Source organism: Magnolia sinica, chromosome 12, assembly GCF_029962835.1.
Source record: "Magnolia sinica isolate HGM2019 chromosome 12, MsV1, whole genome shotgun sequence".
Lineage (NCBI taxonomy): Eukaryota > Viridiplantae > Streptophyta > Magnoliopsida > Magnoliales > Magnoliaceae > Magnolia > Magnolia sinica.
The window spans coordinates 41,304,369-41,330,322 of record NC_080584.1 but is presented as its reverse complement, the minus strand read 5'-3'; the positions used below and the strand labels follow the sequence as shown (position 1 = coordinate 41,330,322).

The 25,954-nt window shown below is 38.1% G+C and overlaps 1 long non-coding RNA gene across 1 annotated transcript; it reads right to left on the bottom strand.

The window, feature by feature from the left end:
* Positions 1–49: 49 nt before the first annotated feature.
* LOC131221272 (uncharacterized) lies at positions 50–18,855 on the bottom strand. Its single transcript, XR_009159167.1, has 3 exons — positions 18,577–18,855; positions 13,683–13,734; positions 50–212 (listed from the first exon to the last, which is right to left on the bottom strand). It is a non-coding gene; the product is annotated as an uncharacterized LOC131221272 (long non-coding RNA).
* Between the last annotated feature and the right edge of the window lie 7,099 nt (positions 18,856–25,954).

Genomic DNA, 25,954 nt, shown 5'->3' with positions numbered 1-25,954 from the left:
TAGCAAGCACATATCCAACATTTTTTTTTTTGTAATTTTACTTTATCCGAGGCCGCTCCTTCAATTTGGCGAGCCTATTCTGAATATGTGAGACAACTCCCCAGCATTTCAATGTGTTTGCAACATCATCAAGCCATAGTAGATACTCTTCTTCAGTAAGTGGAAAGGATCTCTATAAAACAATGCCCATCCATAAGTGCATATTCCTTCAACTGGAAAATATGAAGAGAAACATTGGAAGATCAAGCAATTGCAATCATGAAAATTGGACTTCAGAATAATCTTATATTTCTTTTAGCCAGCATGGTAATCTTTCAACAAATTCAAAAGTTTTGACAGAAATCAGGTAATGTCTATTTTAATATCCTCTTGCATTCAAAGCATACTTCACAAAACTAAAAACTTGACTTAATTCAATGTTCAGTAGGTTTGTACTGTCTCCACATCAATCAATCAATCAATCAAAAGAATATTTCAAATTTCATATATATAATAAAATGAAATAGAAAGGAGGGCTTGTTTATCTTCTTTACAAAGTGAAAGAATTAATGGATATACAAAGGTCTTTGGTGTGGCGGGTCAGGTCATTCCAACACAACCTATTTACAGTCCACTGGGTCAGGTTGGGATTGTGCTTGGTGAATTTTGGGTTTGGTTGGGCCGCAAAGTCATGGATCATGAGTTAGGATTGGGCTAAAATTCTTAGCCCTTTTAGTAAATGGGATGGGCATGGGCTGACGTTGAACAGGGCCAAACCCAACCACTGTCACCATAAGGAGGGTGGTAAATGGACCATGCTTGAGCAGTGGCCACCACCAAATCCAGGAATATTTAGGATTATTACAGGTTCACGGAATGGATTGAGTTTAAGACCTAACTAGTAAATAGCCCACACCCTGACTTGAATTTTACCGATGGTTAAAAGATAAACATATGCTCAAAAAACATAAAATTACTGATGTGCATGTTTCTGGACTCCCAACAAATCCAAACTCGGCCAAAATTTGCAATGCAAATAACTGCACAACACCATCCCTCCCAACAGGATAATTCTCCAAAATATAATTATGTTGCAACTGGCATGGGAAAAACAAAAACACATGGGTATGAGTCAGGGTCATTCATCCCTCAGCTTTTCATTGACGGGCAACTGCCCAAACTTCAAACCAATCATCTGATTCTGATTGTCCAACAGAACTTTCCATAACAATGAATGCTCGAAACTCATGCATCTTACAGGGGAAATGCTCATAAAAAATAAACTGAGAAGCTCTGAGCTACAAAGTTAAGGAAGAAGGCCTCAACTTGAAATTCAAGATATTATATCATGGTTGATCAACCCATTTAGAAAAAAAGACATTTAATTGTGTTAAAATCAACAATCCACTCAAGGAGAGGGGAAACCTCTTTTTTAAAAAATAAGAAAAAGAAAAAATTGAAATGGTTGAGGCATACTGGAGCTGCTCACCGTTGTGCTCATCAAGCAATGATCCAGACTTTGTATCTAGAGGGTTCGCTATGGGGGGGTTGTTTGGAAAAAAAATCTCATTCATCAGAGATCCCACTGTCCGTACAGAGGTCAGCTAGAAACAGTAGCCAAGAGGATCAGTTCCTAAATTGCCTTTATCATGAAAGTTGTATGGACATAGAGGATCTCTAGTTCGGGTGGGGTTTAAGTCAGTTGTCAAGGTCCTTATATTGGGTTCAGTTGGAAAACGGTGACCCAATTTGAATTCTGGTTCGATTCAGATTGAGAAAATTGGGCTCGGGTAGGTTGGGTAGACACTAATGACATCTAATTTGAGTCGTAGTGCTGCAACTTGGATTTAGGTCAACCTTTACCTGATTGACCCAACTCTAGTTCGGATGGGGTTGGGTCAGTTATCAAGGTACTCCCCGGATGGGTTGGGTTGGAAAATGCCAACCCAATTTGAATTCTGGTTGCGTTCAAGTTGAGCAAATTCGATTAGGTTAGGTTGGGTTGACACTAATGACATATATTTGAGTCATAGTGCCGCAACTTGGGTTTAGGTGACCCAACTCTAGTTTGGATGGAGTTGGGTCAGTTATCAAGGTACTCTCAGGATGGGTTGGGTTGGAAAATGACAACCCAATTTGAATTCTGGTTGTTTCGAGTTGAGCAAATTCGATTTGTTTAGGTCAGATTGGGTGGGAATAATGACATGTATTTGGGTCGGATCGCATATGGTCGGGTCAGATCGGGTCAAGTACAGAGAACCTTGTGTTGGTTTTGGATTGGGCTCCTTGGGTTGGAATTCAGATTGGGTTGGTTACAGGTTACACTCTCTTGAAGTGTTGTTGGGCTCTTTTACATGCAATGTTTGAATGACTGTGTTGTCTGCCTGGGTATCAAACAGCTACCTGTTGTCTATCGTTGAGCCGCTAAAGTTCCTATTGGAGATGTGGGAAATTATTTAATACTCTAGAATTTGGGGCTTTTAAGACCCCACCAAGTCCTCTATGGTGCGTGGTGGTTTCAACACCTTTTCATTGAATCTTGAGTGTTTCATGAGCATGGCTACAACTTTAGTCATGAAGGCTATAGCTTGGATGCTGCTTTGGTGTGGAAGAGGGTCATTTTCATATGTATCTAACTTCCTCTTATAGGTAATGTTCCTAGCTATGGGTCCATCAGCTCTAGTAGACTCCCTTCTTCCAAAAGCTGTCATGGCTGTAAATGAAACCATGGAAGTAAAAAAGAACAACAGTTACAAGATGGGCATTGGACACTAAGTGCAAGGAAAATAAAATCACAAAAATAATGATGAGCAATATTAGAAGATGTTGCATTGTGCATTAAAAAATTTAACGACTTCTCTAAAAGTTGGACTCCTATCTTTTCATTGGAACTATGTAATAAGCTTACCAGTTTAAACAGAACCTGTAAGCTAGAATTCAAACTCTTTTCGTGTCTAAGACCTAGTTTGAAAATTTGAACTAGAGTTAGAAATCAGTCTCGGGTTTTGATAGTGCAACCCAACTGAGACAATGACCACAGAAGAGAAAACATGGGACTTTTTTAAATATCAAAGGAAGAGAGGGTGTGAGATGGTGGAGAATCTTCTAAAACAAGTTCATTTTTTATTTTTTTTAATTCTTTATAAGAAGCTAAATGATTGATCTCCTCTTCAACCAGAGCCTTTTTATAGATGATTGCTTACCCATCAAATTGATCTATGACTTACGGGAATGTTTTATGGATGGTTGTGCTCATTTTGACTTGTATATGTATTGTGGTTATGGGAATGTTTTATGGATGGTTGTGCTCATTTTGACCTGTATATGTATTGTGGTCATCGGTAATGGTGGTTAGGATTTGAATTCAATTTAAAGACATTTTTTGTTAAGTATCTTCAATTCAAGTTGTATTTCCAAGGTTTCATAATGTGATTTGAAACGGAAATAGGAACTAGCACTCTCTGACTTTTACTTTTAAATATAGCAAGAGGAAACTTTAGGTGACTACCCTCGTCAAGGACAAATTGGGTTGACTTGAAGATGGTTTTTTTTTTACTAGCCTCAACCTCTTGCTTTGCTTTGTGATATAGGTAGTTGTTCAACATCCGTGACGGACATGTTTTCTCGACAATCCATGGCTACTCTTTGGATGTGTTTGTGGTGGACATATGGTGTTGAGGTGGGTATCTCTATGTAAAATGACATATTTTGGCATGTGTTTTTTCTTTCCTTCTTTCTTTTACGAATCAACCAATTGCAAAATATCAGAAAAAATAATATTGTTTTTTGTTTATTATCAGTCTTTTTGTTTTGCAAAATTGGTCTTCCTAATCTGATCCTATTTTCTATTATACAGTGATAGTCAAAACTGACTCTAGTTGGACGAAGGCATGACTTGACTATGAAATTTCAACTCAATAGTTGAACCATCCACTTTCGAAGGAAATTCAAATGTTGAAAGGATAAGTGCTCTGGCATGGCTTTATCTTTGACCGGACTACCAAAGAGTATAAAGACAATTAGGTATGAAATAATCTATTAACCATTCTTTTGAACTTTGCTTACTAATTACCATTCATTAGGCAATGAAGAGGAAAGATTGCCATGTGGGTTTCGAGTTCCTACCTAAATGGGTTGGGCTTGGGCTGATGGGCCTAGGCCAGATTTAGCCTAGGTCGGGCTGGCCCATGGTTCAACTGGCCCAACATGCTTCTGAGGTAGGTTTCAACCAAGCTGATTGAATAGTGGGTCAAGTGCAGGCGCCATTCGAGTAAATGGTTCAGGCCCTACCAAAAATCTGAAACAAAATAAAGAAAAGTATGGATAAACCCATTGTCTAGACCCAAACCCAACTTGATTTCTTAACCGGTCCAATTTATTGGACCTGAACTCGTTAAATTTAGGTTCGGGTACCCTTAGCTTTTGGTGCCCATTGACAACCCTACCAACCCTAATGCAACTCTTGTGATAAATGGGTTAGATATGGGTTAGGAGGCTAGTATCATTGGTTGCTTTTAATTTCGACCCAACCTAGACTGGACCCAAATTTTAATGGGTCGAGTCTAGGTCTAAAACTCTAACTGGATTTTTCAATGGGTTGAGTAAGGGGAGCCCCTTACCCAACCCAACCTAACCCAGTCTAACCCATTTACAACATATGTTGAACCCATGCCCAAATATCAAAAGGTCACAATCACCCATTCCAAAAATATTTTTGGGACTTACCCATCATTAGATCAATGGTCAGTCACACATAAGGGATTGGTGGGGCTTTGGTCCCAATAACCCAGTACAAGTCTGGCTTGACCTTGAATCTTATCAATCACCCATCCATTATGTTTTGACTTAGCAACTCCAACTGACTCATTTGGTCCTGATTCTAGATGAAACTTGGATGAGTGACTTGAGTAAGTCATCAATCCCTGGTCCCCATCCCTCATCAATCAAAAGTAAAAAATCACATTTAGTAGTAAAAATGAACATATGTTACCATTATTCCCTTGGATGAAAGCATTGCCATGTTTATTTTTCAGCCATCCATTGACATATTCTTTAGTTTGATCATATGTCCATACCGACAAGCTAGAATACCTGCACAATGATAAAGGCACACCAAAAGGACCACTCTTGGCAAGTGATACCAAGAACATACATTGGTAATTTGGCAAGCTAGCATGTTTCTGATGTAGAGAACTGCATCAACAGAGAAAAAAAAAATCCCCTCATAATTATATTTTGACTTAGCAAATCCAACTGACTCATTTGGTCCTGATTCCAAATGAGACTTGGATGAGTCGCATGTCACTTAGGCAAGTCATCAATCATATTATTTTTTGGTACACTACCTGATGAATGAGCTAAATCTTTTACCTTGGTTGTTCAATAGGTATTACACTTTTTGAATGTCCACATGAGAAAAAAGGAAAAAAAAAAACAGGGTTGTGTACTCCTGTGTGGGTGGATCCATTTTTGGACATGATTGGGTACCCACTGAGCATGCATCATACACATAGTAACACTAACTATCTCAGTCATGGAGCAATCCGTGGTTTTATTCCCTCTCTCTCTCTCTCTCTCTCTCTCTCTCTCTCTGTTAGGCTTGACATGACATGAAGACTCTTATGAGGGAGTAGAAACTCTCTCTCTCTCTCTCTCTCTCTCTCTCTCTCTCTCTCTCTGTGTGTGTGTGTGTGTCAGGTTCCAAGCTTGACAGGAAGACTCTTAGGAGGGAGTAGAAACTCTCTCTCTCTCTCTCTCTCTCTCTCTCTCTCTCTCTCTCTCTCTCTCTCTCTCTCTATTAGGTTCCAAGCATAATCCACATGGTCTATCAAGCTCTACCTCAAATCATCTATCACGCTCTGTCCTAAAATCGGTGGTGGGATACATGACTAGCTCGACTTGGCTTTGAGTTGTGCATAAATGTAACGTCCTGAAAATCAAAGGTTGAGCAGAAGCTCAACTCCCGAGTTCCAACCCATCACTTATGCAACATAGATGATGATGATTAAATGTTGTCTGTATTAGTGCATTAAACATAAGTGGGATTATACCAAAACAGCATATCATACTCCAGAGACTGTTAGTTTACGCAAGCAGAAGACTGTGATATGTATATAAAGCATATAAGTGATTGTATGTCCCCAGAGTATGAACGTCACCAGGTTAAACAGTTACATGTATAGTTCCACAATATACAAAATGGTGAAGTGTAATGTCCTCTATCCATATCCCTATAGCCTCGATACGCAACTCCAGGTCTACATAAACCCGCCAGAGAGTTGCATGTAGGAGAACTCTCCCTCGTCATCATAAAAGTCAGGCTCCGCTTCGTAAGCATCACCACCATCTGCAACTAAAACAGAGTCTGGTTGGTGTTTTAAAACACCGTCCCAGAGTGGGAGTGAGTGATCAACTTAGTGGAGTTATAAGGCAAAGGTTAACATGTTATCAATTCAGTCAAGCAGTAATGATAAAGCAATATAACAAGCATTCCTAAGTACTCTGGTTAATGCAAGGATGATATGTATTAATAATGTATGCCCTCGCCTGCACTCCCTCTGTGACATCATATCACGATCGCGGCATGCACCCCTTCTTCTGTGCTCAACTCCAACGCCAAAGGCACATGCAAATGCTGTGAATGTACGTAATTAGGCAAGTTCTTAATTAGACTTATTCATACAGCAGGTTTGAACATCTAAGGCACTTCCCTTATATCATTACCCAAACAATGATCCATCTAGGGTCGTCAATCCTAGTCAATCACATACGATAAGCAAGTTCAGGTCACTACGGGAGGCTCGTCACCATCCGCGTAGGCCTGTTTATACTCGAGGTCACTACGGAAAGGCTCGTCACCTTAGCGTAGTCCTAGTGTATACTCGAGGTTACTCCACCGACGCCCTACCAACTGGCAGTCTATTTTCGAAGGCTCGTCACCAACCCGACTGGGGACCACAGCCAGGCTGCGCCGGGGTAGGCCGACAGCTCGAATACAGTGTCCCATACCACCGTATTCGGCTCACGAGTTTGGGTTGCTCACTGGACACTACGGGGAGGCTCGTCGCCCCAGCGTAGGCTGACAGCTCGACCACGGTGTCCCATACCACCATGCCCGGCTCATGAGTCTTAGCGGATCGTCGTACCAAGGTTAAATAGGCTTTGCACTAGTAAGTTGGTACCTTGATTCAAGCAGTAGTGTCCATACATGGTAAACACACAATAGGCCAATCGGGTTACTTAACTAGTTCGATTGGTACGAGCGTAACTGAATTAGTCGACATGGTAACACTGTCGACAATCATTGTAAGACTCGGATTCATCGAACTTATCCAATGTGGTAAGACTAGTTCGGCCACTCATTCCGGAATCATTACCGATTGCCTGGACTACTTAGTAGTCCCAATCACATTCAAGTGCAACATATGGAGACATGTGATAATCATATAAGCATTTAACAAACATTCCCAATACAAATCTCATTCGAGCATTTCATCGAACACATTGCACATATTGCCATATATTGCATTTCATCCATAGATTGCATAATCGGAATTTAGGTTACATGAAGGAAACTATGCATATAGATAAGGTGGTTGAGAATTCTATCTCAACACCCTTATTAAATACAGTTCATCAAATGATATCTCATTCAGACATTTTATCAACCACATAGAACATGTCATTATACATATGCATTTTATACATAAACCACGTAGTTGACATTAAGACTACATGAAGGAAATTATATATCTAGATAAGGAGTTGAGAATTCTATCTCAACGCCCTAAATAAATACAATTCATCAGATAATTTCTCATTCAAACTTTTATCAAACACTTAGTTTACACATTCCATCATATATGAAATAAATTAGTTTTAACCTATATTATAGCAAATCCTTTCATAAAGGAGTTGCCACACATACAAAATCATGTATTCTTAACCAATACTCATGGTTGGCACAAATCATAATTCCATGTTCATTCAGACATTTCAACAAACACATAGAATACATTATTTTAAACATAATTCATATATATATATATATATATATGCGTAATACACGGAAATCATCGCATTTAAGCGCACGTGACAATAATCAAGTCAGTCATAAATCATTAACTAACATTGAAAGCGTTGAAAACCATAACCTAAACATTTATAGTCCGCAACTTTCGTCGATAAACTCATATCGAATTCAGTTCGAACACTACGTCTTTGCCCACGACACAACGACAACTTATAGCATGAAATAGGTTAATTATTTCACCAGTTACTCTATTTAAATCCCTAAAATATATTAGAGTTAGGATTCCTTACCTGAAAATGAAATCAAAATCACCAGTATAGTAACACGGAAGCGGTGGTTAAGCACGTGGAGTGGTGGGATCGAATCCCGGGAACGATCTCCCACTTTCTCTCTCTTCTCCTCTCTCTTCTCTTCTCCTTCTTCTCTTCTCTCTCCTAGGGTTTGAAATTCGTATGGAATGAGAGAGGGGTGGGTTAAGGCCCTTATATAGGCCTAGAACTTATGGAAATGGCCCCATGGCCATGGTATACTTAGGTTATAGCCAAACGGTGGCCGTTTCGGTCCAACGGAGCACATCTGGAGGCTCATTTTCTGCATACGATCCGGGAAAAGTTCCCTGACATTGGATCTAGGTCAGGTTTAGTTTTTGGTTTGATTGGATTTACAGATCGAATTCAACGATCATCGTTACTAGATCAGGGTCACAAGTACACTGACATGTGTTAGAAATTTTCCCTGATCCGAGGGTGTAATTGGGTCAGATTTCAACAGTCTGAATTCTTAGATTTGGCCTGCAAGCGAATGACCCAATTTACTTAAGTTTTAGTTCATTTTCTAAATATATTCACGTTTCTCACACACTTTGCTCCGGGCTCAAGTTGTGCACTTCTGGATACTATTAAGACTTGATTTCCATGATGGTTGTCAAGCCCAGTAAGACGGTCATAACCATATAGTTTTGCGTTAATCGGACTTTCGACGCGCGGTCTAAGTCCGATACGGAGTTTCAATGCGCCTCCGAGAGCAACTGGGTTTTGAGATTGATCCTAGGTTTCTAGGTAATGTAGCATTAGCGATCCTACTAGTTTTGGGCTTTGTAGTTCATATTGAAAGCAGTTCAATTTAATTCCATTTATTATTTAGTTTAGCACTTAATAATTTTTGTCTAATTTCTAAAGGATTCGGTCCTTAGTGATTTCTGCCTAAGGTGGTACTCGGCTCTTTGTACAGATTTTTTCGGGATGTTACAATAGACCTATTAGCTTGGCCTGAAGCTTCTTTTAGCCATGCTTTGCTTTGCCCATGGGTAGGGTAGAGATTCATAACGACACCGATTGTGTCGGGATGGAAGAAAGCACAACATTTTCCACGGCACGAATCTTATGTGAACCCCATAATGTATGTGTTAGATTCACACCGCCCATCCATGTTTCCAGATCATTTTATTGCATGACATAAAAAATGAGACAAATTTGTAGGTCAAGTGGACCACACCCCTTTAAAAACTTCTTGGGACCACAAAAAGGCTCAGATCAATTGTTTTCTTTGGTGTGGCCCACCTGAATCTCAAGTCAGCTTGAGGGGCCTAGGTAGGATGATGTGTATCTAACACGTACATCATGGGGCTCACTTAATGACTGGTTTCGATGATGTATACAGTATATAGTACAATGGGTCTCTTATAGACCAAGGACAAGCTAAATGACAACCATGCAAGGCAATCTAATTGTTTTCTTTGGCATGGCCCACCTGAATCACAAGTTAGCCTCATTTTTTGGCCCTGGGCTTAAACTAGGATTAGGCATCTAATGATGGGAGTGGATTTTGAATACACATCATGGTGGACCCTACCAAAATTCAAGTCTCCAACCATAAAGATCGTTTAAAAAAAAGGGAATTGTAGGCACAACTCTTGATTTTGATGGGTCCCACCATGATTTTATGTAAGATCCACTCGGACCGTTAGATATTTAGTCCCATATTAAAAACTCACAACAATAGGATGGTCGAAGCCTTGAATCACCAGGATTTTTGGCAGAGTTGATCCCCCACCATGGCCCACTAGATCAACAGTCTTGATCAACCCATGTTTGCCACTTGCACCATGCAATCCCTATGCATCGCACCACATATAAGCATTCTTCAAGGAAAATACGACTGAACTCGGATCATGTGTTGCGTGTGTACAACCAAATTGGTTTAAAAAATGGGTGGTTGCAGGCACGACACATGCATGCCTCTATTGTGCATGTGCGGGCACATGCATGCCTATGACGGAATGTGGTTGTGCATACCTCTCTTGTGCATGTTAGAAGTGTTCCATAGCAAAGGAGAAAAGATCACCATTTTCTTCCCCACACTATTAAAAACAAAGTTGAGCAGACTCTATGACTCTAAAGGAACACTGTAATCCAAGGATAAAAATTAAGTAGAATCTATGACTCTAAAGGAAGACTGGTAATACTGTTAAAAACAAAGTTGATAAGGGAATAAAACCAAACTGCATTGTATCCGTAGAATATTACTGAAAGGCCAATTTCATTGTGCTGGAAACAGCCACATTGGTTGTAAAAATCAAAACAACTTATTAGAGAAGATCTGAAAACAAAATCATGCACTCACCAGCAGTGTTTGAGTTGTCGGTATCGTTACAAGTTTCGCTGGCTAGGGATAAAGATATAATATCGTTATCGCCGATAATATCACCGATAACCGGAAATTCGGAGAAAAATATGATAATAGTGAAATTTTTTCATGAAACTTCAAGACATGCCTAAATACACATATTTGTATATTTAGAAATTAAAAATTTGTAAAAAAATGCATTAAATAATAAATTTTCATTTAATGGAGCCCAAAAAAGCATACATTTCCATAAGAAATTACTCTAATAATAACCAAAATAAATTTATCTTAAGTTTCAAGTTGACCACACCATATGAAACAATGGTAATAATAATTTCAACCATTGAAATCTTCATAGGGCCCAATGATGTTTATTTGTCATCCAAACTGTTCATAAGATCACAGGGACATGGTTGAATAAAAAAACGGAAATATCATGTTGATACAAAAAAATTGTGGCCCTCGATAATTTTTCAATGGTAAACATTCAATTCACACAGTTTGGTGTGGTCCACCTAAGCTTTGGATATGCTTCATTTTTTTGCTTATGCCTTAAAATCATCTAATAAAATGGATGGACTGAGTTGGATCAAATACACAATTACTATGGGCCTATATTTTACTCAGTGTGCAATTCACTTCGTTCCGGCGTAGTCCGGAGCGAATTACTATGCTGTTGTGCTGACGCCCACAAGTTTTGTGTGTCTGATCATGAGGTGTGTGTTATATCCAAACCATTAATCCATTTGAAGAGCTCGCCTTAAGCCTTTAGACGAAAAATAAGACAAATAACTATGAAGTGGACCACACTGCAAAAACGAGTGGGGGATTGAACGTCTACCATTGAAATTCTTTTTGAGGTCACAAAAGTTTTGGATCAGTATGAAAATTGTTTTTCCACTTCATTCAGATGTTTGTATTTTTACGAACAGATTGGATGCAAAATAAACGTTATGGTGGGCCCTACAAATTGTTTAACGGTAAAAATCATTATATCTGCTGCTATCTATGGTGCGGTCCATATAATCTTTGGATATGATTCATTTTTTGGATAATGCTCTAAAATGAACTATAAAAACAGATTAACGGTGTAGATATATTAAATACATCATTGTGGGGCCAACGTAACTTTGATCTCCTTTGAACCGTTCGTACAACTGGGAGCTCGAGGAGCGTTAGGGCTGGTCTTCGCGGAAGCGGTTTGGCTAGTATAAACAGCTGCTGTATTGATGTCAGCAAATTTTGCGGGTCCAACTGTGGGGCCCATTATGAACTATGTACCTTACATCTGCACCGTCCATTATATATGAAGGCTTATTTTAGTGTGTGATATAAAAAATGAACCAGATTCAAATCTTCAATGGACCACACCACAAGAAACTTTGTGAATTGAACGCATATCATTAAAAACTTCTTGGTGGCCACAGAAATTTTGAATCAAGCTGATATTTATTTTAACCCTTCATCCATGCCTTTTTATATTTAAAAAAAGGTTTGATGACAAATAAACATCACTGTGGGGCCTAAGAAGGTTTCAACGGTGAAAATCATTATTCTTATTGTTTCTTGTGGTGTGGTCCACTGGAGCTGTGGATATGCTTTAATTTTGGGATTTACCCCTAAAATAAACTAGAAAAATGAATGGACGGCGTGGATAAATCACATACATTCACGGTGGGCCCAGAAAGTTTACTCAGTACGCTAAAACGCACCATGCGCCTAAAAAAAAAAAAAAAAAAACAAAAGAAAAAAAAAGGGTTTCGTCTGCGAAGAAGGTTTTCCAGCGAAGAGGGGCGATTTTCGACGAGGTTTCAAGCAATCTCCCTAAATCTCTGATTTTTCGCCAAAATCTCTGATTTTTCGCCTAAATCATGTGTCTGTGAGTCACACGAGACGAGCGCTGTCGATTGCTGCGCATGAAATTCTTTGCTTCCGAGTTCCGATCAACCATAAACCAGGTATTACCGAAATCAAAGGTTTAATTTTCCATTTTTACCTATTTTGTCGGAAAAAATCAAAGATTATCGAAGATATCGCCGATATTTCGCCGATAATCCAGAGAGAAACGAAAAATGGGGGTTTCGGTGTCGCTAGACTAGCGACACCGATATTATCGGCGATATTATCGACATTTCGTCGACAATGCGAACACTGCTCACCAGTAAACATATTAAGCTCTTTTGTGTCATGCTTGCAATTCAAGATGAAAATATCCTTCACATTCTCAAGTTCACAATACTCAAGAAGAATTGTAAAAAGAAAAACCATCCTATCCACGTCTATTTGCCAGAGAACATCTTCACTGTCACTGTGCATTATGGACAAAATAAACTACTCACCAGGGCAGGACATCCATATCAAAGTTGCATAAAGATCAGCTACACATGTTAATCTTAAAAGTTTCATAACCAGAAAAGCATGTATTGATTGATCTACAAACAAGCATACTGACCATAAAACTGAAAATAAAATCAGTTTACCCAAAATAGAATATACATTAGTTGCCATTATTGTGTCAGTTTATGTTAGAGACTCAGTTTACATCAAACAGAATCAGCATAATAGATCATCATAATCCATACAGTTGAAAGCTTAACCAAGTAAATAAATTTTAGTGTGTCTATCTTTTGAATCTATCTTTTAATTTTGAAAAGGCAAACTATTTATTGAGTATTTGGTTACTTGTAATTATGTATCAGCCATCTAATCCTTACCGAAAGAAAATATAATTATGTATCGCCATGTCTATTTTTCAGCCGTCCATTGACATTTTCTTTAGTTGCTCATATATCCATACCGACAAGCTAAAATACCTGCATAATGATAAAGGCACACCAAAAGCACAACTCTTTGCAAGTGATACCAAGAACATACATTGGTAATTTGGCAAGCTAGCATGTTTGATGTAGTGAAGCCGCATCCATGGCGGAAAAAAATCTCCTCACATCATTTTGACTTAGCAACTCCAAGCCACAGCTCATTTGGTCTTATTCCAGTGAGACTTACTGGATGAGTTGCATGCAACAGGCAAGTACACCAATTTCACCTTTTCCTCGAGAATCCCACCAAACTGCCTTATTTTCTGACACCACCTCATCCTGAAAACCTTGCAACAACTATTAGAAAACCTCTCATGTTGCAGCATAGTTCAGAAATCTGAAAACTCAATTGACTCAATGTTCAGCCATTGTCCAATCCTGTACCCAACTCAATAACTAGATCTAAAGACCTAATGGGTACCAAAACTCTAGTGGATCCAAGTCTTCAATGCTATAGCAGCTCCGGGAGAACCAAACCTAGTTACCTAAGCCAAGGTATGGGCACTAGGAACCGACCCAAACCCAACCCATCTGCAGCCATACCAACAAACTTTTCCAAGAGGTTTGCTAAGACCAAGCACATATAAGGCAATGTTTTCTATTAGGCATCGCATGTGTAGACCAATGGGATATAAAAGTTGTGCATCGTTTATGTCCGATTCAAGATACTCTCATTAAAAATTAAATAGTAGGCTCCCCCAGCGTGTTTGGGTTTACCTAGTGAATCTGACCCAATTTTAATGGGTATAGGCCTCGTTTAATGGGCAGATTACTAAATTAGGTCAGGTTCATGTCTCACATTTTTGACCCAATCAAAAATCATGTCTAATTGGGTTCTTGATATGTAAATTATCAAAGGGGCACAAAACATTGTTGTCGCTATTTTGAAAAAGGTTTAAACATTCCTGAGTTCTCCAGATCAGTACAGTGAGACAATCGCCTGTTAGTGAAATAAGAAGTGCATATGGTTAGGTTGGGTCAAGTTTAGGGGCGCCCATACCCGACCCATTTAAGAATCCAGTTGTTGTTTAACAACTAGACCCAAACAATATATATATATATATATATCATGTTTATCTTTATTCATTGTCAGCCAGTCACTTTGAGAATACAAGTTTAGATTGGAATTTAAGGAGCAAAGACTTTGATGTATTGATTTTATTTCAAAGTATATAGTCTTATGGTATTCTTCTTATCAATTTATTTCTTAATTTTTCAAAATTTTCTAGTGTTTGATTCTAGCGCAGAATTGTTTTGTAGATGATGCATAAAACTTGTCTATTTTAAATGATGCCTCAATATTTTTAGCTAGAGAAACATTTTGTTATGAGTAACTTCCTAATCCAAGTAGTGTCCTTATCTGAGCCTAACTTCATCTTCGGATAAGAGTCTGACCGTTCTTATTTGTCCTAATCCTAATTAAGGATCGACCATTATTACTTTGATTCCATCGCCGAATGAACCTAATCATATGAACAATTTGGATCCACTGAATGGACAAAGCATGTCAATGTTTTTATCCATCGAAATGGCCCCTTTCAAAGGTTTGGATAACTAGAAATGGGCCAAATCATATGAATTTAGATCATTGTAAAAAGAACCTGATTGTTTGAATTGTGTAAGGAACTGAAGAGGGTCCTACAAAATTAACGATGTAGATCACTGAGAACTAACCTCAAATATTACGAATAGATGGATCAACTTAATATACCCATTGGGATGGATATGGAAAGAGGCTTCAATCATATGATGAATTTAGATCACTAACAGCAGTACGAATCATATTATGCATCGGGATTGTTAAATGGGCCGAATCATATAAGAAGTTCAAATCCGCTGAAATGGCCCAAGCACATCAAAGGCTTTGATCAATTGAAATGGCCCAAGCATGTCAAAGGTTTGGATCATTAGAAATGGGCCAAATCATATGAACAATTTGGATCATGAAAATCAAGTTCAATCATCTGAAGAGTTTGGATCATGAAACGCATCTTCAACCATATGAAGAGTTTGGATCATGAAAAGCAGCTTCAATCGTAGATGAGTTTGGATCATCGAATGAGTCGAATCACAAGAACAATTTGGATCCACTGAATGGCCCAAGCATGTCAATGTTTTTAATCCATTGAAATGGTCCATGTCAAAGGTTTCGATCGTTAGAAATGGGCTAAATCATATGAATTTGGATTGTTGTAAAAGGAAATCTGATTGTTTGAATTGTGTATAGAACTGAAGAGGGTCTTACAAAATTTAACGATGTGGATCACTAGGAACCAACTTCAAATATTACGAATATATGGATCAACTTAACATATCCATCGGGATGGGTCAAGGAAAGAGGCCTGAATCATGTGATGAGTTCAGATCACTAACAACAACATGAATCATATGATGCATTTGAATTGCTGAATGGGCCGAATCATATAAGAAGTTCAAATCCACTGAAATGGAACAAGCACGCCAAGGGTTTTGATCCATTTAAATGGCCCAAGCATGTCAAAGGTTTGGATTACTAGAAATGGGTCAAATCATATGAACAGTTTGGATCATTTATAAAGCTAAAGAGGGTCCTACAAATTTTAGGGCGGTGATGAACTTAACATATCCATTACCATGGATCATGAAAAGCAGCTTTAATCATATGATGAGTTTGGATCATAAAAAGCAACTTCAATCGTATGATGAGTTTAGATTGGTGAATTAGGCGAATTAGATAAATAAGTTGGATCTACTGAATGGCCCAAGATGTCAATGTTTTTTATTTGGCTTAGACAATTGAAAATGGGCCCCTTGTGCATGACTTATGCATTCAATTGTCTCTAATGAGTGAAACCACAATTACAGATCCACAAAGGGTTGTGTCACAAAACGGGCCAAACCATATGAACAGTTTTGATTGTCGGAAACAGACTCTACCATATTAACAATTTGAATCAATAAAAACTTGTCAATCATATGATTAGTAGGGATTGTTGAAAAGCACAATGATATGCTAAGATTCCTCTCCTCCCTTAACAATTTTTTGTTCTTGTGCAACCCAACAAAGAATGTAAAACGTTCATTCATTGACTTTGTAAACAGTGGCCTAAGTTTACCAATTGATTTTTATCTAAACAAATGAAGGGGTTTAGATCACTTAAAATAAACAATCACACGAATGATTTTAATCCCCTGAATAGGTGCACTCGTATAAAAGTTTTGAGTGATTGAAAATGAGCCCAATCATAAGAATAATTTGAATCACTAATGATTTTTGCACATGTGGCACCCAATGAATGATTTGTTGAGCACAAGACCAACTATATAGATGGTTTGGATCACATAAACGAAGCAATCAAATGAATGGTTTGGATTGAAAACAACTCCAATCATTTGAACAACAATATAGAAATATTGACTAATGTGAACCAACTCAATCAAATGAAAGATATGTATCAACTTAGCATATCAATTATCTTCGATCACTGAAAACGGACTCAATCATATGATGAGTCCGGATCACTAAAGGAGGCTTAAATCATATTAAGCATTTTGATCAACAGATATGAGCCCAAACATATGAATGGTTTGGACTTGCTGAAAATGCCAAATCATATCATAGATTTAGATCACTAGAAACAGGGCAAATCATACAAGCAATTTAGATCATTGTAAACAGACCTAATCATATTAATGGTTTGTATCACTAATATGGGTCAACCATATGAATAGACAAAATTGGAGAAGACGAGCCCAATCATATCAATGGTTTGGATCATTCAAATTGGACACTTATGGATATAGTTTTGACCACTGGAATGGTCTATGTGATAATAAGGTTTGGATCATCGAAACCAAGCCCAATTGTGTAAAAGATTTGGCATACAAAATAAGGGCCCTATCATAAGACCACTAAGGATTACTAAAAATTAGCTATAAAAAGTTTAGATCATTGAATGTGATGCCTACCCTATGAAAACCGGCCAATTGCAGTTGACCTAGGCGCCAACTATCTTGAACAAGAAAAGATTGCAAGTCTAAACTTAGTAGCTAACAAATTGACAGTTAAGAAGGGAAATACCTCAACAATCTGCATTCAATGGCAAAATGTCAAAATATTCTATGAATAAATTCCTCCACCCATAACAACTTTTAGTAGATGTCGAATCTAACAAGCATTGTAAAACATCAATAGATTTGATTGTTGGACATAGATCTTGGCATCCAACTAGCATGGTACAACATCCTAATTTCAACACCCGACTGGAAAACACTATCAGCATGTTATGTTGGGTAGCCAAAAAGAATTCTTGTAGCTAACCTAATTGCTTGGGATAAGGCAGATGGTGATGATGATGATTTGAAGTTGTGTATCCATAGTAAAACCTTTAAATAATACCCTCGTATTTTTGCACGGGCCCAGAAAAATTGATTTTTCAATGGTTAGAGCTAGTTACCAATTATTTCCAATGCCCATATAGACATCAATGCAGGTTCCGTAATCAACCGCTCCATCTCATCAACAATTATATCAGCAAAAAGATAGCGGCACCAGGCCCCACGCCCATAAACTGAGACCCATGGCTCAGTTATACACACTGTCGACCACCATGGATGGGGCCACAAAAATTGCCCAGATGGGACAATGCTAAGCCTTCCAATGGTGGCCACTAAATGGACAATCAACAAAATAGCATGGCAAACATTCTTACTTGAAAGATTGGATGTGAGGATCTTCCACTATGGGATTTTTATTTTTTATTTTTTTTTCTTTTTTTTCTTTTGAGGAACTTTCCCCCATGATTGAGACAATAAAACCAACGTTTTACAATCATTAAAATGTCGGGCCCACAGCTCTGAACTCTAGACTCCAAGAGATAATACATATAAGGCAGGGGATCATATAGTCCCTCACTTCTCGTAAACATCCAAAATTCGCACACTAGTATCAATCGTATATTTAGTTCGATCACATTTCCCAACACAAAAAAAAAAGAGAAAAAAGAGTTCAGTTAAACCTAACACCTTTATACCCAAATAAAGTGAAAATCAAAACCTTAGAAACATAACTTCATCGCAATTCAACCATCAAAAGCCCTAAAAGCACTGAGATGCAGCAGATCAAAGAAACGAGATGCTAACCTGAAAATTGATACATCAGCAACAACATCTTGAGATGGAGCCATAGACATCAATGATGGAGATGCTGCTGATTTTCCAGACCCCATCTCTACTCACAGGCTAGGATATCCAGTGATTTAGGCATGTAGCCTGTTTTTTCTTGTGTTGTAAAGATGCCTGAAATATCCAGGACGCCAGCTTTTGCAGGCGGGCCTTCAACGAGGTTCTCCAAGGCATACTGTTGGAGGGGCCCATCTAGACGGATGGGGTCCTTAGACGGGAGAGGGAGAGAGGGTTAGAGAGTGAATACTGACAGATGAGGCGGAGAGAGAGAGAGAGGATTGGCAGAGAACATGGATAGAGACGGTCAAGAAAAGAGAGATTACGGGTCGATCGAGAGGGAGGGAGGGAGGGGAGGGAGAGGGAGAGGGAGAGAGGAGGGTCACTGCTGGTCGAGAGAGAAAGAGAGGAGAGTTGACGCTTTTTTGGAACGGGTTTAAAAGGGCGAAAGAAAAAGGAACGTGGAGAAAAAACATGAGAGAAAAATTCGAGCATTAGAAGCCTTTGCTTATGCATTAAACAAGATTAGGTTAAGTGTGCCCACTGTGATTTTGGTGAGAAATCCACCGTCCATTTGTTTTTTAGGACATCTTATGGCATGACACAGCGATTAAAGCAGATCCAAAACCCAAGTGGATCGCATATCAAAGAAAAAGGGTCACCGTTCGGCTAGTGACGCTGCCACTAGCCAGGTTGCTAGTGGTCGGTGCTCTGTGGGACCCACCGTGATGTATTTGTTTTATCCACACAGTCCATTCATTTTTAAATATCATTTTATGTCTTTATCTGAAAAATGAGGAAGATATAAATCTCATGTGTACCACACCATTGGAAAAAAAGTAGCAATTGAATGTCCACCGTTTAAAATCTCCTAGCCCAAGGATACTGTTAATTTGATATCCAACCTGTTGATTGGACCTTACGTACCTAGATGAAGGGAAAAAATAAACATCAACTTGATCCAAAACTTTTGTAGCCCCCAAGAAGTTTTTAATGGTGGGAGTTTAATCAACATTGTGCAGTTCACTTGAGATTTTGATCTACCTCATTTTGTGCTCATGCCATAAAATGATATGGAAAATGGGTAGATGGCATGGATGAAACACATACATATAAGCTCTACCTTTATAATATTTCTAAATATTTCCATATCTTTTGCTAAATTGTAAATAGTACCCTTATCTTTTAATTATTTCTTGATACCTCCTTATCGTTTGAATATTTTAAATTAGCACCTTACCTTTCATTTATTTCATATTTTTTATATTAGTGCATTTACTTGCAGTTGAAGTCCCTTGGCCGATGACACCATGTTTGCAAGTTAGATCAAGAGGCCTTTCCAGCAATCGCAAATACTAGTGCAAAAACAAAAGAATGTATACAAAGAGATGGCATATAATGGTAAATACATAAAACCAAGTATTGTAAGGGTTGAAGACACCCATATCCACAACAGCACAGTGATTTATATTCATTCATCAAATCACACACCTTGCATGTATAACTAGTATTTCTTACTCAATTTCTTTCTATCACCATGAATAGTTATCGTATGCCATTAAAATAAATGATACATGTCGTGTAATATGCAAATTAAAAAAATAAATAAATAAATAAATAAAACACATTTCACTGAATTGAACAAAATATTTAGCATCTATACTACCCAATTCTAATAGACTCAACTTTCTGAACAATTCTAACAAATCAAAGAAATCTAGGCCAAAACATTCAACTCTAAAGACTATTCACATCTCTTCATAAACCTAGCCAGCAACAAAGATCCAAACAAACAAAGGATCCCATTTCCCAAGAATAGTCAAAAAGCCTAACACATAACATAATCAGATTAAAAACTACGCCACGTAGCATAAGCTACACACTACATAGTAGAGCTATTTAAAATACTGGAAGACATATATACCAAACAAGGAGCATCAAGACAATATGGTGTTTGATCTCATAGATACCTAGGTGATACATGTTTGTTGGGTGTAAGGTGTTTATGTTAGCCTGGCCAAGATGATGCTGGTTGGAATTTGGATTAAAGTCCTGTTGTACTCTTATTTTAGTTCCTTAATAAAAGTTAGTTTTAGGCGATGTTAGCTGGACTAATATATTGTTGTACTCCTATTTTAGTTTCTTAATAGAAGCTAGTTTATCTTTCTAAAGAAAGAAGAAGAAGAAGAAGAAGAAGAAGATGATGATGATGATGATTACTTATATGATATTACAACAAGGAAGATAAATTAGTCATATAATTAATTTGGAAGAGGCATTCGATACATCTGATGATCCATCATTTGTGCATGCAGCCACTGTACATGTAACAAATGTGTGCACCTCTACCAAAGCTTCCAATCCTAGGCTTAGTTCTAGATGTTGCATGATTCAAATATTACGCTGAACGAAACCATCTAATTGGTGATCGTCAAATGGACTCTAAAATGAAAATTAAGGAATGAAGAAAATTCAAAGAATAAATTTCCATTAGTAAGAGGTTAAAACTTACAATTTCCCAAACAATCTGAATTTGAGGCCCCACTCCATCTAAAGATGGCCCCATGATTTGAGTTTGGATCAATACATGTATGTCACATGTCGTGCATATGGATCATCATTCGCCATCCTCGTCCAAAGTATCAATGAATTTGACTCTTCACCATATGGACCAGACTAGTTTACTTTAAATGGAAGAAAATATCTTGAAAAAATAAAGAACCATTATAGTCTCATCATGAAGCTTTTTTTAGCAAGCACATATCCAGCATTTTTTATTTTTTATTGGTAATTTTACCTTTCCTATCCAAGGCCGCTCCTTCAATTTGGCAAGCCTATTCTGAATATGTGAGACAGCTCCCTAGCATTTCAATGTGTTTGCAACATCATCAAGCCTTAGTAGATACTCTTCTTCAGTCAGCAGAAAGGATCTCTATAAAACAATGCCCATCCATAAATGCATATTCCTTTTAACTGGAAAATATGAAGAGAAACATTGGAAGATCAAACAATTGCAATCATGAAAATTGGACTTTAGAATTATCTTATATTTCTTTTAGCCAGCATGGTAATCTTTCAACAAATTCAAAAGTGTTGACGGAAATCAGGTAATGTCTATTTTAATATCCTCTTGCATTCAATGCATACTTCATAAAACTAAAAACTTGACTTAATTCAATGTTTAGTAGGGTTGTACTTCCTCCACATCAATCAAACAAGCAATCAAAAGAATCTTTTGAATTTCATATATATAATAAAATGAAATAGAAAGGAGGGCTTGTTTGTCTTCTTTACAAAGTGAAAGAATCAATGGATATACAAAGGTCTTTGGTGTGGCGAGTCAAGTCATTCCAGCGCAACCTATTTATAGTTCAGTGAGTCAAGTTGGGATTATGCTTGGTGAATTTTAAGTTTGGTTGGGCCGCAAGGTCGTGGATCATGAGTTAGGATTGGGCTAAAATTCTTGGCCCTTTTAGTAAATGGGATGGGCATGGGCTGACGCTGAACAGGGCCAAACCCAACCCACTGTCACCATAAGGGTGGCAAATGGACCATGTTTGAGTAGTGGCCACCACCAAATCTAGGCATATTTAGGATTATTACAGGTTCACGGAATGGATTGAGTTTAAGACCTAACTTAGCCCACACCCTGACTTGAATTTTACCGATGGTTAAAAGATAAACCTATGCTTAAAAAACATAAAATTACTGATGTGCATGTTTCTGGACTCCCAACAAATCCAAAATCAACCAAAATTTGCAATGCAAATAACTACACAACACCATCCCTCCCAACAGGATAATTCTCCAAAATATAATTATGTTGTAACTAGCATGGGAAAAACAAAAACACATGGGTATGAGTCAGGGTCATTCATCCCTCAGCTTTTCATCGATGGGCAACTAACTAAACTTCAAACCAATCATCTGATTCTGATTGTCCAACAGAACTTTCCATAACAACGAATGCTCGAAACTCATGCATCTTACTAGGGGAAATGCTCGTAAAAAATAGACTGAGAAGCTCTGACCTACAAAGTTAAGGAAGAAGGCCTCAACTTGAAATTCAAGATATTATATCATGGTTGATCAACCCATTTAGAAAAAAAAAAGACATTTAATTGTGTTAAAATCAACAATCCACTCAAGGAGAGGGGAAACCTCTTTTTTAAAAAATAAGAAAAAGAAAAAATTGAAATGGTTGAGGCATACTGGAGCTGCTCACCGTTGTGCTCATCAAGCAATGATCCAGACTTTGTATCTAGAGGGTTCGCTATAGGGGGGGTTGTTTGGAAAAAAAATCTCATTCATCAGAGATCCCACTGTCCGTACAGAGGTCAGCTAGAAACAGTAGCCAAGAGGATCAATTCCTAAATTGCCTTTATCATGAAAGTTGTATGGACATAGAGGATCTCTAGTTCGGGTGGGGTTTAGGTCAGTTGTCAAGGTCCTTATATTGGGTTCAGTTGGAAAACGGTGACCCAATTTGAATTCTGGTTCGATTCAGATTGAGAAAATTGGGCTCGGGTAGGTTGGGTAGACACTAATGACATCTAATTTGAGTCGTAGTGCTGCAACTTGGATTTAGGTCAACCTTTACCTGATTGACCCAACTCTAGTTCGGATGGGGTTGGGTCAGTTATCAAGGTACTCCCGGGATGGGTTGGGTTGGAAAATGCCAACCCAATTTGAATTCTGGTTGCGTTCAAGTTGAGCAAATTCGATTAGGTTAGGTTAGGTTGACACTAATGACATATATTTGAGTCATAGTGCCGCAACTTGGGTTTAGGTGACCCAACTCTAGTTTGGATGGAGTTGGGTCAGTTATCAAGGTACTCTCAGGATGGGTTGGGTTGGAAAATGACAACCCAATTTGAATTCTGGTTGTTTCGAGTTGAGCAAATTCGATTTGTTTAGGTCAGATTGGGTGGGAATAATGACATGCATTTGGGTCGGATCGCATATGGTCGGGTCAGATCGGGTCAAGTACAGAGAACCTTGTGTTGGTTTTGGATTGGGCTCCTTGGGTTGGAATTCAGATTGGGTTGGTTACAGGTTACACTCTCTTGAAGTGTTGTTGGGCTCTTCTACATGCAATGTTTGAATGACTGTGTTGTCTACCTGGGTATCAAACAGCTACCTGTTGTCTATCGTTGAGCTGCTAAAGTTCCTATTGGAGATGTGGGAAATTATTTAATACTCTAGAATTTGGGGCTTTTAAGACCCCACCAGTCCCCACCAAGTCCTCTATGGTGCGTGGTGGTTTCAGCACCTTTTCATTGAATCTTGAGTGTTTCATGAGCATGGCTACAACTTTAGTCATGAAGGCTATAGCTTGGATGCTGCTTTGGTGTGGAAGAGGGTCATTTTCATATGTATCTGACTTCCTCTTATAGGTAATGTTCCTAGCTATGGGTCCATCAGCTCTAGTAGACTTCCTTCTTCCTAAAGCTATCATGGCTATAAATGAAACCATGGAAGTACAAAAGAACAACAGTTACAAGATGGGCATTGGACACTAAGTGCAAGGAAAATAAAATCACAAAAATAATGATGAGCAATATTAGAAGATGTTGCATTGTGCATTAAAAAATTTAACGACTTCTCTAAAAGTTGGACACCTATCCCTTCACTGGAACTATGTAATAAGCTTGCCAGTTTAAACAAAACCTGTAAGCTAGAAATCAAACTTGGTTTGTGTCTAAGACCTAGTTTGAAAATTTGAACTAGACTTAGAAATCGGTCTCGGGGTTTGCTAGTGCAACCCAACTGAGACAATGACCACAGAAGAGAAAACGTGGGACTTTTTTAAATATCAAAGGAAGAGAAGGTGGGAGATGGTGGAGAATCTTTTAAAACAAGTTCATTTTTATTTTTTTTAAATTCTTTATAAGAAGCTAAATGATTGATCTCCTCTGCAACCAAAGCCTTTTTATAGATGATTGCTTACCCATCAAATTGATCTATGACTTACAGGAATGTTTTATGGATGGTTGTGCTCATTTTGACTTGTAAATGTATTGTGGTTATGGGAATGTTTTATGGATGGTTGTGCTCATTTTGACCTGTATATGTATTGTGGTCATCAGTAATGGTGGTTAGGATTTGAATTCAATTTAAAGACATTTTTTGTTAAGTATCTTCAATTCAAGTTGTATTTCCAAGGTTACATAATGTGATTTGAAACGGAAATAGGAACTAGCACTTTCTGACTTTTACTTTTAAATATGGCAAGAGGAAACTTTAGGTGACTACTCTCGTCAATCACAAATTGGGTTGACTTGAAGATGGGTTTCTTTTTTTTTTTTTACTTGCCTCAGCCTCTTGCTTTGCTTTGTTATATAGGTAGTTGTTCAACATCCGTGATGGACATGTTTTCTCAACAATCCATGGCTACTCTTTGGATGTGTTTGTGGTGGACATATGGTGTTGAGGTGGGTATCTCTATGTAAAATGACATATTTTGGCATGTGTTTTTTCTTTCCTTCTTTCTTTTACGAATCAACCAATTGCAAAATATCAGAAAAAATAATATTGTTTTTTGTTTATTATCAGTCTTTTTGTTTTGCAAAATTGGTCTTCCTAATCTGATCTTATTTTCTATTATACAGTGATAGTCAAAACTGACTCTAGTTGGACAAAGGCATGACTTGACTATGAAATTTAAACTCAATAGTTGAACCATCCACTTTCGAAGGAAATTCAAATGTTGAAAGGATAAGTGCTCTGGCATGGCTTTATCTTTGACCGGACTACCAAAGAGTATAAAGACAATTAGGTATGAAATAATCTATTAACCATTCTTTTGAACTTTGCTTACTAATTACCATTCATTAGGCAATGAAGAGGCCAGATTGCCATGTGGGTTTCGAGTTCCTAACTAAATGGGTTGGGCTTGGGCTGATGGGCCTAGGCCAGATTTAGCCTAGGTCGGGCTGGCCCATGGTTCAACTGGCCCAACATGCTTCTGAGGTAGGTTTCAACCAAGCTGATTGAATAGTGGGTCAAGTGCAGTCGCCATTCGAGTAAATGGTTCAGGCCCTACCAAAAATCTGAAACAAAATAAAGAAAAGTATGGATAAACCCATTGTCTAGACCCAAACCCAACTTGATTTCTTAACCGGTCCAATTTATTGGACCTGAACTCGTTAAATTTAGGTTCGGGTACCCTTAGCTTTTGGTGCCCATTGACAACCCTACCAACCCTAATGCAACTCTTGTGATAAACGGGTTAGATATGGGTTAGGAGGCTAGTATCATTGCTTGCTTTTAATTTCGACCCAACCTAGACTGGACCCAAATTTTAACGGGTCGAGTCTAGGTCTAAAACTCTAACTGG